This window comes from Ursus arctos, unplaced genomic scaffold (genome assembly GCF_023065955.2).
Source record: "Ursus arctos isolate Adak ecotype North America unplaced genomic scaffold, UrsArc2.0 scaffold_10, whole genome shotgun sequence".
NCBI classification, from domain to species: domain Eukaryota; kingdom Metazoa; phylum Chordata; class Mammalia; order Carnivora; family Ursidae; genus Ursus; species Ursus arctos.
Window position 1 is genome coordinate 4139343 of NW_026622764.1, and position 12945 is coordinate 4152287.

Sequence of the window (12945 nt, forward strand, 5' to 3'; positions counted from 1 at the left end):
ATAGATAAATTCAAGTTAGTTCACATATAGTGTAGTATTGGTTTCAGGGGTAGAATTTAGTGATTCATCAGTTGCATGTACACCCAGTGCTCATTCCATCACGTGCCCTCCTTAATGCCCATCACCCAGTCACCCCACCCCCCACCCACCTCCCCTCCAGCAACCCTCAGTTTATTCTCTATATTCAAGAGTCTCTTATGGCTTGACTCCCTCTCTGTTTTTAACCTTTTTTATTTTTCCTTCCCTTCCCCTATGTTCATCTGTTTTGTTCCTTAAATTCCACGTATGAGTGAAATCATATTTATTTGTCTTTTTCCAACTGATTTATTTTGCTTAGCATAATACCCTCTAGTTCCATTCATGTCATTGCAAATGGCAAGATTTCATTTTTGATGGATGAATAATATTCCTATGTAGTAATATTCATATATATATGAGATATATACGATATTTTTAATATATTATATATATAATATCAAAATACAATATATTTTGTGTATATATATGTATATATATAATATATTTTGATATATAGATATATATCCCCCACATCTTCTTTATCCATTCATCTGTTGATGGACATTTGGGCTCTTTCCATAATTTGGCTATTTTTTTAAATATATATTTTTTATTATGTTCAGTTAGCCAACATATAGTACACCATTAGTTTTTGCTGTAATGTTCAACGATTCATTAGTTGCATATAACACCAGTACTCATCACCACACGTGCCTTAATACCCTTAATACCCATCACCCGGTTACCCCATTCCTCCAGCCCCCTCCCTTCCGTAACCCTCAGTTTGTTTCCCAGAGTCTAAGAGTCTCTCATGGTTTGTCTCCCTCTCTGATTTCTTCCCCTTCAGTTTTCCCTTCCTTCCCCTATGGTCCTCTGCAGTATTCCTTATATTCCACCTATGAGTGAAACCGCGTGTTAATTGTCTTTCTCTGCTTGACATACTTCACTTAGCATAATACCCTCCAGTTCCATCTGTGTCGATGCGAATGGAAGGTAGTCATCTTTTCTGATGGCTGAGTAATATTCTATTGTATATATGAACCACATCTTCTTTATCCATTCGTCTATTGAAGGACATCTCAGCTCTTTCCACAGTTTGGCTATTGTGAACATTGCTGCTATGAACATTGGGGTGCATGTGCCCCTTCTTTTCACTACATCTGTATCTTTGGGGTAAATACCTAGTAGTGCAATTGCTGGGTCATAGGGTGGCTCTATTTTTAATGTCTTGAGGAACCTCCGTACTGTTTTCCAGAGTGGCTGTATCAGCTTGCATTCCCACCAACAGTGCACGAGGGTTCCCCTTTCTCCCCATCCTCGTCAACATTTGTTGTTTCCTGTCTTGTTAATTTTAGCCATTCTGACTGGTATAAGGTTGTATCTCATTGGTTTTGATGTGTATTTCCCTGATGGCTAGTGATGTGGAGCATTTTTTCATGTGTCTGTTAGCCATGTGTATGTCTTCTTTGGAGAAGTGTCTGTTCATGTCTTTTTTAAAATAATTTTTTAATTATATTATGTTATTCACCATACAGTACATCCCTGGTTTTTGATGTAAAGTTCCACGATTCATTAGTTGCGTATAACACCCAGTGCACCATGCAATACGTGTCTTCCTTACTACCCATCACCAGCCTATCCCATTCCCCCACCTCCTCCCCTCTGAAGCCCTCAGTTTGTTTTTCAGAGTCCATAGTCTCTCATGGTTTGTCTCCCTCTCTGATTTCTTCCCCTTCAGTTTTCCCTTCCTTCCCCTATGGTCCTCTGCAGTATTCCTTATATTCCACCTATGAGTGAAACCGCGTGTTAATTGTCTTTCTCTGCTTGACATACTTCACTTAGCATAATACCCTCCAGTTCCATCTGTGTCGATGCGAATGGAAGGTAGTCATCTTTTCTGATGGCTGAGTAATATTCTATTGTATATATGAACCACATCTTCTTTATCCATTCGTCTATTGAAGGACATCTCAGCTCTTTCCACAGTTTGGCTATTGTGAACATTGCTGCTATGAACATTGGGGTGCATGTGCCCCTTCTTTTCACTACATCTGTATCTTTGGGGTAAATACCTAGTAGTGCAATTGCTGGGTCATAGGGTGGCTCTATTTTTAATGTCTTGAGGAACCTCCGTACTGTTTTCCAGAGTGGCTGTATCAGCTTGCATTCCCACCAACAGTGCACGAGGGTTCCCCTTTCTCCCCATCCTCGTCAACATTTGTTGTTTCCTGTCTTATTAATTTTAGCCATTCTGACTGGTATAAGGTTGTATCTCATTGGTTTTGATGTGTATTTCCCTGATGGCTAGTGATGTGGAGCATTTTTTCATGTGTCTGTTAGCCATGTGTATGTCTTCTTTGGAGAAGTGTCTGTTCATGTCTTTTTTAAAATAATTTTTTAATTATATTATGTTATTCACCATACAGTACATCCCTGGTTTTTGATGTAAAGTTCCACGATTCATTAGTTGCGTATAACACCCAGTGCACCATGCAATACGTGTCTTCCTTACTACCCATCACCAGCCTATCCCATTCCCCCACCTCCTCCCCTCTGAAGCCCTCAGTTTGTTTTTCAGAGTCCATAGTCTCTCATGCTGCATTCCCCCTTCTGATTACCCCCCTTTCTTTATCCCTTTCTTCTCCTACCGATCTTCCTAGTTCTTATGTTCCATAGATGAGAGAAACCAAATGATAATTGTCTTTCTCTGCTTGACTTATTTCACTTAGCATTATCTCCTCCTGTGCCGTCCATGTTGCAGCAAATGTTGAGAAATCGTTCTTTTTGATAGCTGAGTAATATTCCATTGTATATATGGACAGACGTAGTGAAGAGAAGGGCCATATGCATCCCAATGTTCATAGCAGCATTGTCCGCAATAGCTAAATAGTGGGAGGAGCCGAGATGCCCTTCAACAGATGACTGGATTAAGAAGATGTTCGTGTCTTCTATCCATTTCTTGACTGGATTATTTGTTTTTTGGGTGTTGAGTTTGATAAGTTCTTTATAGATCAGATCTTTTATCTGTTATGTCATTTGCAAATATCTTCTCCCATTCTGTGGGTTGCCTTTTAGTTTTGTTGACTGTCTCCTTTGCTGTGCAGAAGCTTTTTATCTTGATGAAGTTCCAATAGTTCATTTTTGCTTTTGTTCCCTTGCCTTTAAAGACGTGTCTTGCAAGAAGTTGCTGTGGCCGATGTCGAAGACGTTACTGCATAATTTGCCTATCGCTGATAGTGCTGCTATAAACAGTGGAATGCATGTGTCCCTTTGAATCAGCATTTTTGTGTCCTTTGGGTAAATACCTAGGAGTGCAATTGCTGGGTCCAGGAAGAAACTGGTTTTGCTTAGACGTCTGTCTTTGTGGGATGCTGGCCAATTGCATGCTCAAGTCCTAATCACTGAAATGCAGCTCTGGCGACTCCATGTACATTGTCTTTGGTTGCTAAGCGTGGACGGACTCGTGAGGTGTCTAACAAGCAGATGTAGGCGGGGCTCATGAGCAAGAGTTCTTCATCTTTAAAGAGAAACACAAGGAACACTCGCTCTGTCACACGTCCTCACAGGACAACGGAGAACAGTGCCAGCAGCTGCTGGGATGCGCAGGCTGACAGGCCGAGGGTAGGGCAGCAGGGTCATGGAAGAGACCTGGTCTCTCACCCCACTACTGTGCTGCTGAAGTAATCAATCTTTGCCTTCCGTATTCGGGGACTTCTTCTAGTAAGGACTACATTTTCCTTCTTTAAGCCAACTCGCTACGTGATTAGATGCTGAGGCGTCCAGAGACGTCCGAACTAATTCTGTCAGCTTGAGGATATTAAAGACTTTGTGTACAGAACAGCTGTGAATGTTCTTTCAGATTTTTCCCACATGTCCGCATTTTTAAAACTACAATATAAAAAGTTCAGCATCCACAGCTGGAAAAAAACTGGAGGCATTCATGAAGAGTCTTCTTTCCAGTTTTACTTAAAGTTATTTTTTTGATAACTTCAGTTATTTCGTACTGTTAGGAAACGTAAGAAAACAACATTTTTACAAGTGCTACTGTGCGGAGATGTAGGTCCCGGATTGTCTTTTCTGTGTGGGACCAGAAGACATCCAGCCACCTCTTTCCCGAGGGAAAATATGAAATCAGAATTGTAGCTCTCTGCGTGGGCGAGAATCGCCTCAAACACACAAAGGGGAGCCCAGGCCCAGGTGATTCTTGGGGAAACATAGTGTGAAACCATTCTTCTGTCCTTCCTACCGGCTCCCGGTGACCTGTCTTTGGGGAGCCAAACTGCAGGGGGGCCCAGAGGCAGCCGGTGCACAGTGATGCCTAGGGCTCTCACTGGTCAGAGACAGAAAGATGATGTGAGGCTTTCCCTACAAGTGACCGTTTACAGCCTCGATGAGACGGGAGGTTCAGTGGGGCTGTGCGTGAAGGGCGAGCAGAGTGCTGTGGTCCAGGCGGCAGCTGTCATCAGCCCCACAGGAGCGGGCCACGTTTCCTGGACCCCTGAGTGCACACAATGGAACCAGATGGGGAGACTTAGTCCTCCTGGCCTGGGGCTGGGAGGATGGAAGCAGATGAGAGGAAAGGGGAGCCTGCCCTCGTGCCTCAAGGGCAGACTGCAGTTTTCTGTGGGCACAGCGCCAACTGCCTTCCCACCAGTGGGGCCCACGAGACTGCAGCCGTGCCAGGCCTTTAAAGGATGCCAAGGACATGTTCAGGAAAGGTGAGCGGTCCCAGAACAAAAGAGAACACAGAAATCCCCCTGCACATACACGAAGGGATGGGGGCGGCAGACAACATGAATTTCTTAAATTGATAGAAGATTCAACTGCAGATAATTTTTTTAGGAACTGAGAAAGAGTTCCATCATTTTCCAGTTAAACAGTTTAAGAGATGAATCCAAGGCAAGGATGGTCACTTCAGAGCTCTGAATTACTGGCCTGCAGTCCCGAGGGGAAGTCAAGCCCCAAGACACAGAGTACAAAAAAAGGGGACATACGTGGTGGATTAAAGACACAGTGATTTGAAAACATGAAGGGGAAAAAAACCTTTCTTAATCCCATAAAGACCTAAAACCTGTTTGCAAGTGCGTACCAAGGGGTAGTTCCGAGAAAAACCGACCCAAGGAAGCCTAACGAAATCCCTGCGCACAGCAAGTCTGTGGGGACTGCAGGAAAGACGCTGAAGCCTGGGAGATGCACTTCAAACTCTTTCTATGGAGGAAATGACAGCTTCGATTGTGTATTTTAGTGAAAGGTGAAAGATTTATGTGATCTGAAGAGAAAGCAGAGTATGCTGGTTGAGCACTGTAGCAAAGAATGGCAAATAACGAGCTAAGCACACAGTGCACAAAGTCCTGAAAAATTTAAAAAATAACAGCAAATTAAGCTTAAAGATAGAAGAGAAAAAGATAAGATATGAATAAAATAGGGGCACCTAGGTGGATCAGTCGTTTAAGCATCTGCCTTCGGCTCAGGTCCTGGGATCGAGCCCCGTGTCGGGCTCCCTGCTCAGCTGGGAATCTGCTTCTCCCTCTCCCTCTGCTGCTCCCCTCTGCTGGTGGGTGCTCACGCGTCGGCTCTCTCTCTCTCTCTCTCTCTCAAATAAATAAATAAAATCTTTAAGAGAAAGAATAAAACAGATAGCAAGCAACCACACAATAGAGAGGATAGAGGAATCTGGTTATTTGAAACAAAAAGTAAAATGAGTAAATTTTAGGAAGACAAAGAAAAAAAAAGTACAAATTCGTACTAACAAAAATGACAAATGGGACATTTCTAGAGTGACTGCAGATGCCAAAAAGATAGGAAGAGAGTTTGATGAACAAATTTTTGCAGTAATGATAAGGGGAAATGGGAATTTGTATTTTTTATCTTGTACAAGGAAAATGAAATACTAAAGCAGGGAAAGCACAGCAGATGAACTATACCATTCAGTTCATCATTAATCCTCCAGGTGCGAGGGGTGAGAAGGACAGGAAGAAAGCGAAGATAGAAAAAAGAAAAGAAAGAAATTTAAGAAGAAAGGTTGAAAACTCCTGCTTCCTGGACGCTAAATTCTGCTGTGTGAGATCATCCATTTCAAACAATTTCAAATTATAATAGATTTTTTTTAAAAGATTTTATTTATTTATTTGACAGAGAGAGAGAGAGAGACAGCCAGCGAGAGAGGGAACACAAGCAGGGGGAGTGGGAGAGGAAGAAGCAGGCTTCCCAGTGGAGCAGGGAGCCTGATGTGGGGCTCGATCCTAGGACCCTGGGATCAGGCCCTGAGCCAAAGGCAGACGCTTAACGACTGAACCACCCAGGTGCCCCATCAAATTATAATAGATTTACACAAAATAGTTCAATCTGGTTTTCTACGTAATATTTAGTACCTGTGGTTGTCTTTTTTTTTAAGTTGTCTACTTATGATTTCTCCCTTTATTTCATGAAAAGATAGCTAAAATATATTTGGTTACTTTTTTTTTTTAAAGATTTTATTTATTTATTTGACAGAGAGAGAGGCAGCAAGAGAGGGAACACAAGCAGGGGGAGTGGGAGAGGGAGAAGCAGGCTTCCCGCTGAGCAGGGAGCCCAGTGTGGGGCTCGATCCCAGGACCCTGGGATCATGACCTGAGCTGAAGGCAGATGCTTAATGACTGAGCCACCCAGGGACCCCATGTATTTGGTTACTGTTATCTAAGCAATCAACAGATGGTTTTACTTGTTATCTTTAGAATTTGCTTCGTTCTGCTTTTCTTAAGCTTGTTTTGTTGTTCTAACCTCTTCAGTTGAATGCTTAAGTCATTCATTTCCTTTGTTATTTGATATAAACAAAGAGGCTATTAAATTTCCTAAGAGCATTGCTTAGCAAAATTCAATCATATTTGATATACAATGTTTTTATTATTAATTTTTTCAAAAAATCTCACAATTTGGTTTGGATTTCTACTTGGACCCAAAAGTCATTTAAGAGGTATTTGCTAATTTGTCTTAATTTCCTGTATTTCTTTTTAATTTTTCTTACTAATTTCTCACTTATTGCACTTATGATCAATTTTCTCTTCCTATTTCTATTTATAAAATTTAGTTAAAGTTTCTTTGTAGATAAATATTTCCATTTGTGTGACTGTAACACACATACTTTTATAAAAGTCCACAATATCTCTTGTTTGTTTATATAATCTGCTACAGACTAATTGAGATGGATTAAAGTCTCCTACAACCAATGTTTTATTTGTGTATTTCCAGTCATTCCTCCCTGTGGTTTAGGTTTATGAGTACTGATACTATAATATTTAACATTATATTCTGGACAGACACATGGAGAAGCACCCCAGGGTCCCAGTGTGAGAAGGCCAGTCTATCCCAGTGCGGGATGGGCAGACACATGGAGAAGAACCCCAGGGTCCCAGTGTGAGAAGGCCAGTCTATCCCAGTGGGGGACGGGCAGACACATGGAGAAGAACCCCAGGGTCCCAGTGTGAGAAGGCCAGTCTATCCCAGTGGGGGACGGGCAGACACATGGAGAAGAACCCCAGGGTCCCAGTGTGAGAAGGCCAGTCTATCCCAGTGGGGGACGGGCAGACACATGGAGAAGAACCCCAGGGTCCCAGTGTGAGAAGGCCAGTCTATCCCAGTGCGGGATGGGCAGACACATGGAGAAGAACCCCAGGGTCCCAGTGTGAGAAGGCCAGTCTATCCCAGTGGGGGACGGGCAGACACATGGAGAAGAACCCCAGGGTCCCAGTGTGAGAAGGCCAGTCTATCCCAGTGGGGGACGGGCAGACACATGGAGAAGAACCCCAGGGTCCCAGTGTGAGAAGGCCAGTCTATCCCAGTGGGGGACGGGCAGACACATGGAGAAGAACCCCAGGGTCCCAGTGTGAGAAGGCCAGTCTATCCCAGTGGGGGATGGGCAGAACATGGAGAAGCACCCCAGGGCCCCAGTGTGAGAAGGCCAGTCTATCCCAGTGCGGGATGGGCAGGCATATGGAGGAGCACCCAGGGTCCCAGTGTGAGAAGGCCAGTCTATCCCAGTGGGGGATGGGCAGAACATGGAGAAGCACCCCAGGGCCCCAGTGTGAGAAGGCCAGTCTATCCCAGTGGGGGACGGGCAGAACATGGAGAAGCACCCCAGGGCCCCAGTGTGAGAAGGCCAGTCTATCCCAGTGGGGGACGGGCAGACACATGGAGAAGAACCCCAGGGTCCCAGTGTGAGAAGGCCAGTCTATCCCAGTGCGGGATGGGCAGGCACATGGAGGAGCACCCAGGGTCCCAGTGTGAGAAGGCCAGTCTATCCCAGTGGGGGACGGGCAGACACATGGAGAAGAACCCCAGGGTCCCAGTGTGAGAAGGCCAGTCTATCCCAGTGCGGGATGGGCAGGCACATGGAGGAGCACCCAGGGTCCCAGTGTGAGAAGGCCAGTCTATCCCAGTGGGGGATGGGCAGAACATGAAGAAGCACCCCAGGGTCCCAGCCAAGAGCCAGCGTCCAGTGTCAAAAGAGTGAGGGAGGCCAGCTTGAGCTTCACAGCCCAGACGCATGCAGTCGTGATAATGAGCTAAGGCGGGACCAGCAGATGCATCTGCCAGAAGCCACAGAACCACAAAACTAATAAATCATCACTGTTATAAGCCACTGAATTAGGGTGGTTTCTCACTTAGCAATAGGTAACTGAAATATCACATTCACTGATTATAGTTTAATAAAAATAGAAATCATTTAAAAAGCTGATCAAAGGGTTGTTGACTTGAAAATGTAAAACTACACGGTCGCCTGGGTGGCTCAGTCAGTTAAGCATCTGCCTTTGGGTCAGGTCACGATCCCCGGGGTCCTGGGATGATGGAGGCCCATGTGTCAGGCTCCCTGCTCAGAGGGAATTGGCTTCTCCCTCTCCCTCTGTGCTCTCTGTTTCTCTCTCCCGATCCCCCGCAAGTACAGGAATAAAATGTTAAAAAAAAAAAAATCTTAAAAAAAAAAAGAAAATGTAAAACTGCAATCACAGATAAAATCTCAATCAAAGAGTTATGCAAAACTGAAGTTAGAAACCACCTGGAAAGCACCGAGAAGAGAAACAATTCATATTAAAACTCCAAGGGATTAGTCACTAATGAAATCAGAGCACTGAAAACAAAGCTATCATCAAAACACAAGAATATTCGGAAGAAATCAGAAAAGGAATAAAATAAGCCAAAATAACCCAGGAAGTGAAAGTTAATAAAGGTAACAAGTATTGATGGTTAGTTGCTAATTATGTATTGCTGGTTAGAATGTGAGACAAGAACTCTTTCAAAAGTGCAAAATAAAAAAGTTGTTTTAGAAACCACTCTGGCAATACCTGGTAACGTTGAAAACACATTCGCACTCTGATTCAACAGTCTTGCCACCGAGAACTTATCCATGGGGGGAGGAAACAGTAGGAAAGGATGGATAGACATGGTCTCAAGGAAAATTCTATCTCCTTATGTTTAGTCCTCTACTGGCAATCAGCAATTTCTTTTGTGTTTTCCTGCTACTCAAAATATAAAGCTAAGGACTCTCTTGTTCTCAAACCGTTTCATTGCCAAGTCTGAATGCCCAAAATATTTATAAGAAAATTGGTAAAAGCTGTATTAGATAATTGTGGGGAGTCATAAAACTTATCTACTGGGTATTTACCCCAAAGATACAGACGTAGTGAAGAGAAGGGCCATATGCACCCCAATGTTCATAGCAGCATTGTCCACAACAGCTAAATCGTGGAAGGAGCCGAGATGCTCTTCAACAGATGACTGGATTAAGAAGATGTGGTCCATATATACAATGGAATATTACTCAGCCATCAGAAAGAATGATTACACAACATTTGCAGCAACATGGATGGGACTGGAGGAGATTATCCTAAGTGAAATAAGTCAAGCAGAGAAAGACAATTATCATATGGTTTCTCTCATCTATGGAACATAAGAACTAGGAAGATCAGTAGGAGAAGAAAGGGATAAAGAAAGGGGGGTAATCAGAAGGGGGAATGCAGCATGAGAGACTATGGACTCTGAAAAACAAACTGAGGGCTTCAGAGGGGAGGAGGTGGGGGAATGGGATAGGCTGGTGATGGGTAGTAAGGAGGGCACGTATTGCATGGTGCACTGGGTGTTATACGCAACTAATGAATCATCGAACTTTACATCAAAAACCAGGGATGTACTGTATCGGTGAATAACATAATACAATAAAAATATTATTATGAAAAAAAACCTAATCTAATATGTTAGTAAAAATTCATCAATCTTATTGTTGATTACTTCTGAATCTTCTGCATTTAAAATGAACTGATTTTTTGTCTATTCCTCTTAAAAATAGGTCTCTTTGTTCTACCACTAGTGTAAAAAAAGAGGGTGATTTCCAGAATTTTAACCAAAAGCATAATCTGTTATCTCACAGCTTCAGCTGTTTACATATTTTAAACTGAATAATGGGCTTCTAATAGTTTCAAAAATTAAACACAGTCCAGACCCATGTTGGTATTTCCACACTCAGGAGAAGCAATCACGATGCAGTGCAAAATTCCTGTGAAATTCTCATTGTCACTTATCAATCAGCAGTACTCATGATAATTAATCAAGGATGACAAGTAAAATCAAATAAAGTATAAACTCTATCTGCTGGTGACTATTAAAATCCTTCCCCATTTCAGGGCGTCTGGCTGGACCAGCTGGTAGTGTATGTAACTCTTGATCTTGAGGTGGTGAGTTCGAGCCCCCCATTGGGGGTAGAGATTACTTAATAAATAAAACTTTTTAAAAAGTCCTTCACCATTTCAGAACACTAACCTTAAATCATTCACTATAGGTCATGAAATTGCATTAATATACAAATAACATAAAATTTACCACCTTACCCTTTATAAAGGCACTCTTCAATTTCTCTTTAACATAGCTGACTTCTGAATTTATAATTTTCACCCCGACTCAGACAAGGAAACCTATTTCACTTTGGGAAACCTCTGCATGTCATGGATTTTGCAGCACAAACAGGATTTATACATCATCTCAGGCTCTGGAAGGTGGCAATGTGTGGGGACCACTCCACTCTACTTAGTACAGAGAAAGGTATTTTGATTCCCAGAACTGTCCTTTGCCTATGATGCCTCCTCTGGCCCTAGATTTTTTTTTTTTATGGTGATAGAAAACATACAACATAAAATTTACCATCTCTCATTGTTGGGCAAGCATCCCACCATCCATCTCCAGAACGTTTTCATCTTGCAAAACTGAACGTCTATTCTCATTAAACTAACAACTACCCTGCCCCAGCCCCTGATAACCATCATTCTACTTCCGGTCCCTATGATGTTGACGCTGCAGATGCTCAGGTAAGTGGAATCATACAGTATTTCTCTTCTTGTGACTGGCTTAGTTCACGGAGCATGATGTCCTCAAGGGTCATCCATGTTATGGCTTATATCACAATTTCCTTCCTTCTCAAGGCTGGATAATAGTCCATTGTATGTATGTCTGTGATTAACGTAGATGGCCCTCATCCACTCCGTTGATGACCTGAATAAAACAGTGGGTGACCTTCCCTCAAAGAAGAGGGAATTCCTCCTGCCTGACTGCTGAGCTGGGACACAGGTCTTCTCCTGCCTTCAGACTTGAACTCACACTGGCTCTTCTGGGGTCTGGAGCCTTCTAACATTCAGGCTGGAACCTACAGCTTCAGCTCTCCAGGTTCCCAGCTTTGGGATCTGCAATAGAATATTCGCATACATGTACACATCCGGTTGTTTCTGTGTCCCTGGGGCACCCTGGCCAACGCAATACCACATTTTGTTTATCCACTCATCCATCAGTGAGGGAGGATGATGCCTTGGATGGCTTCCACAGTTGAACTACTGTGGATAATGCTGCTAGAATGTTCTTGTGCAAATACTTCTTGGAGGTCCCGTATTCAATCCTTTTGGATATATACACAGAAGTGCAATTCCTGAATCAGATGGTATTTCTATTTTTTATCTTTTGAGGACCCTCCATGCTCTTTTCCACAGTGGCTACACCAGTTTGCATTCCCACCAACAGCGCAAAGTGGTTCTGATGTCTCCACATCCCTGCCAATACTTGCTACTTTCTATTTTTTGATAGTAGCCATCCTAATGGGTGAGAAGTGATATGTCCCTGCCGTTTTGGTTTCCATTTCCCTGATTAGTGAAGAACTATGGACAATTTTTAAAGGTCTTTAAAAAATTACCTTAAAAAGTAGCACACGTTAACTTTCTGCTATGAAATAAAGCTACAGATAGACACATGGTTCTTGATCAAACCTGCTTGTAAGGAAAACCTCTGTCTTCCTCCCATGTATCTCTTTTATCTCACATGACTACCACACTCACAACACTTCGGACATCAGACGTATAAGTGCTTTCCCCAATCAGTAATTCTCTGCAAAACCAGCTGGGTGTCCTACAATTTAACTCAGTTCTGACACCTTCTACCTGGAGATAGGATCAGATCCCACAGGTTAAGGGCTCAATCCCATAAGATTGCCCTCACCCCCCTTCAGATGCCAACCACAAATCCAGGCTGTCACCTGTGCTTCTGATGGAGGTGCTTACGATGCCCTCCTCTGGTTCGGTTAATTGCTAGAGCAGCTCACAGAATTCAGGACAACAATAGTAAGTAGGACTGTTGTTGTCCTACTTACTATTTACCAGTTTGTTGCAGAAGGATATGATAAAGGATACCCAGAAATGTCCAGATGGAAGAGGTGCACATGGCAAGGTAAGTTTGGAAGAAACATGGAGCTTCTAGGTCCTCCCCGGAAACAGCACTCTCCCAGCACCTCTATGCTTTCACCAACCCGGAAGCTCTCCAAACCCCATACTTTTAGGATTTCTACGAAAGCTTCCTTAGGCATGATGGATCATTAACTCCATTTTCCAGCCCCTCTCCTCTCTGGAGAAGGAAGATCATAGG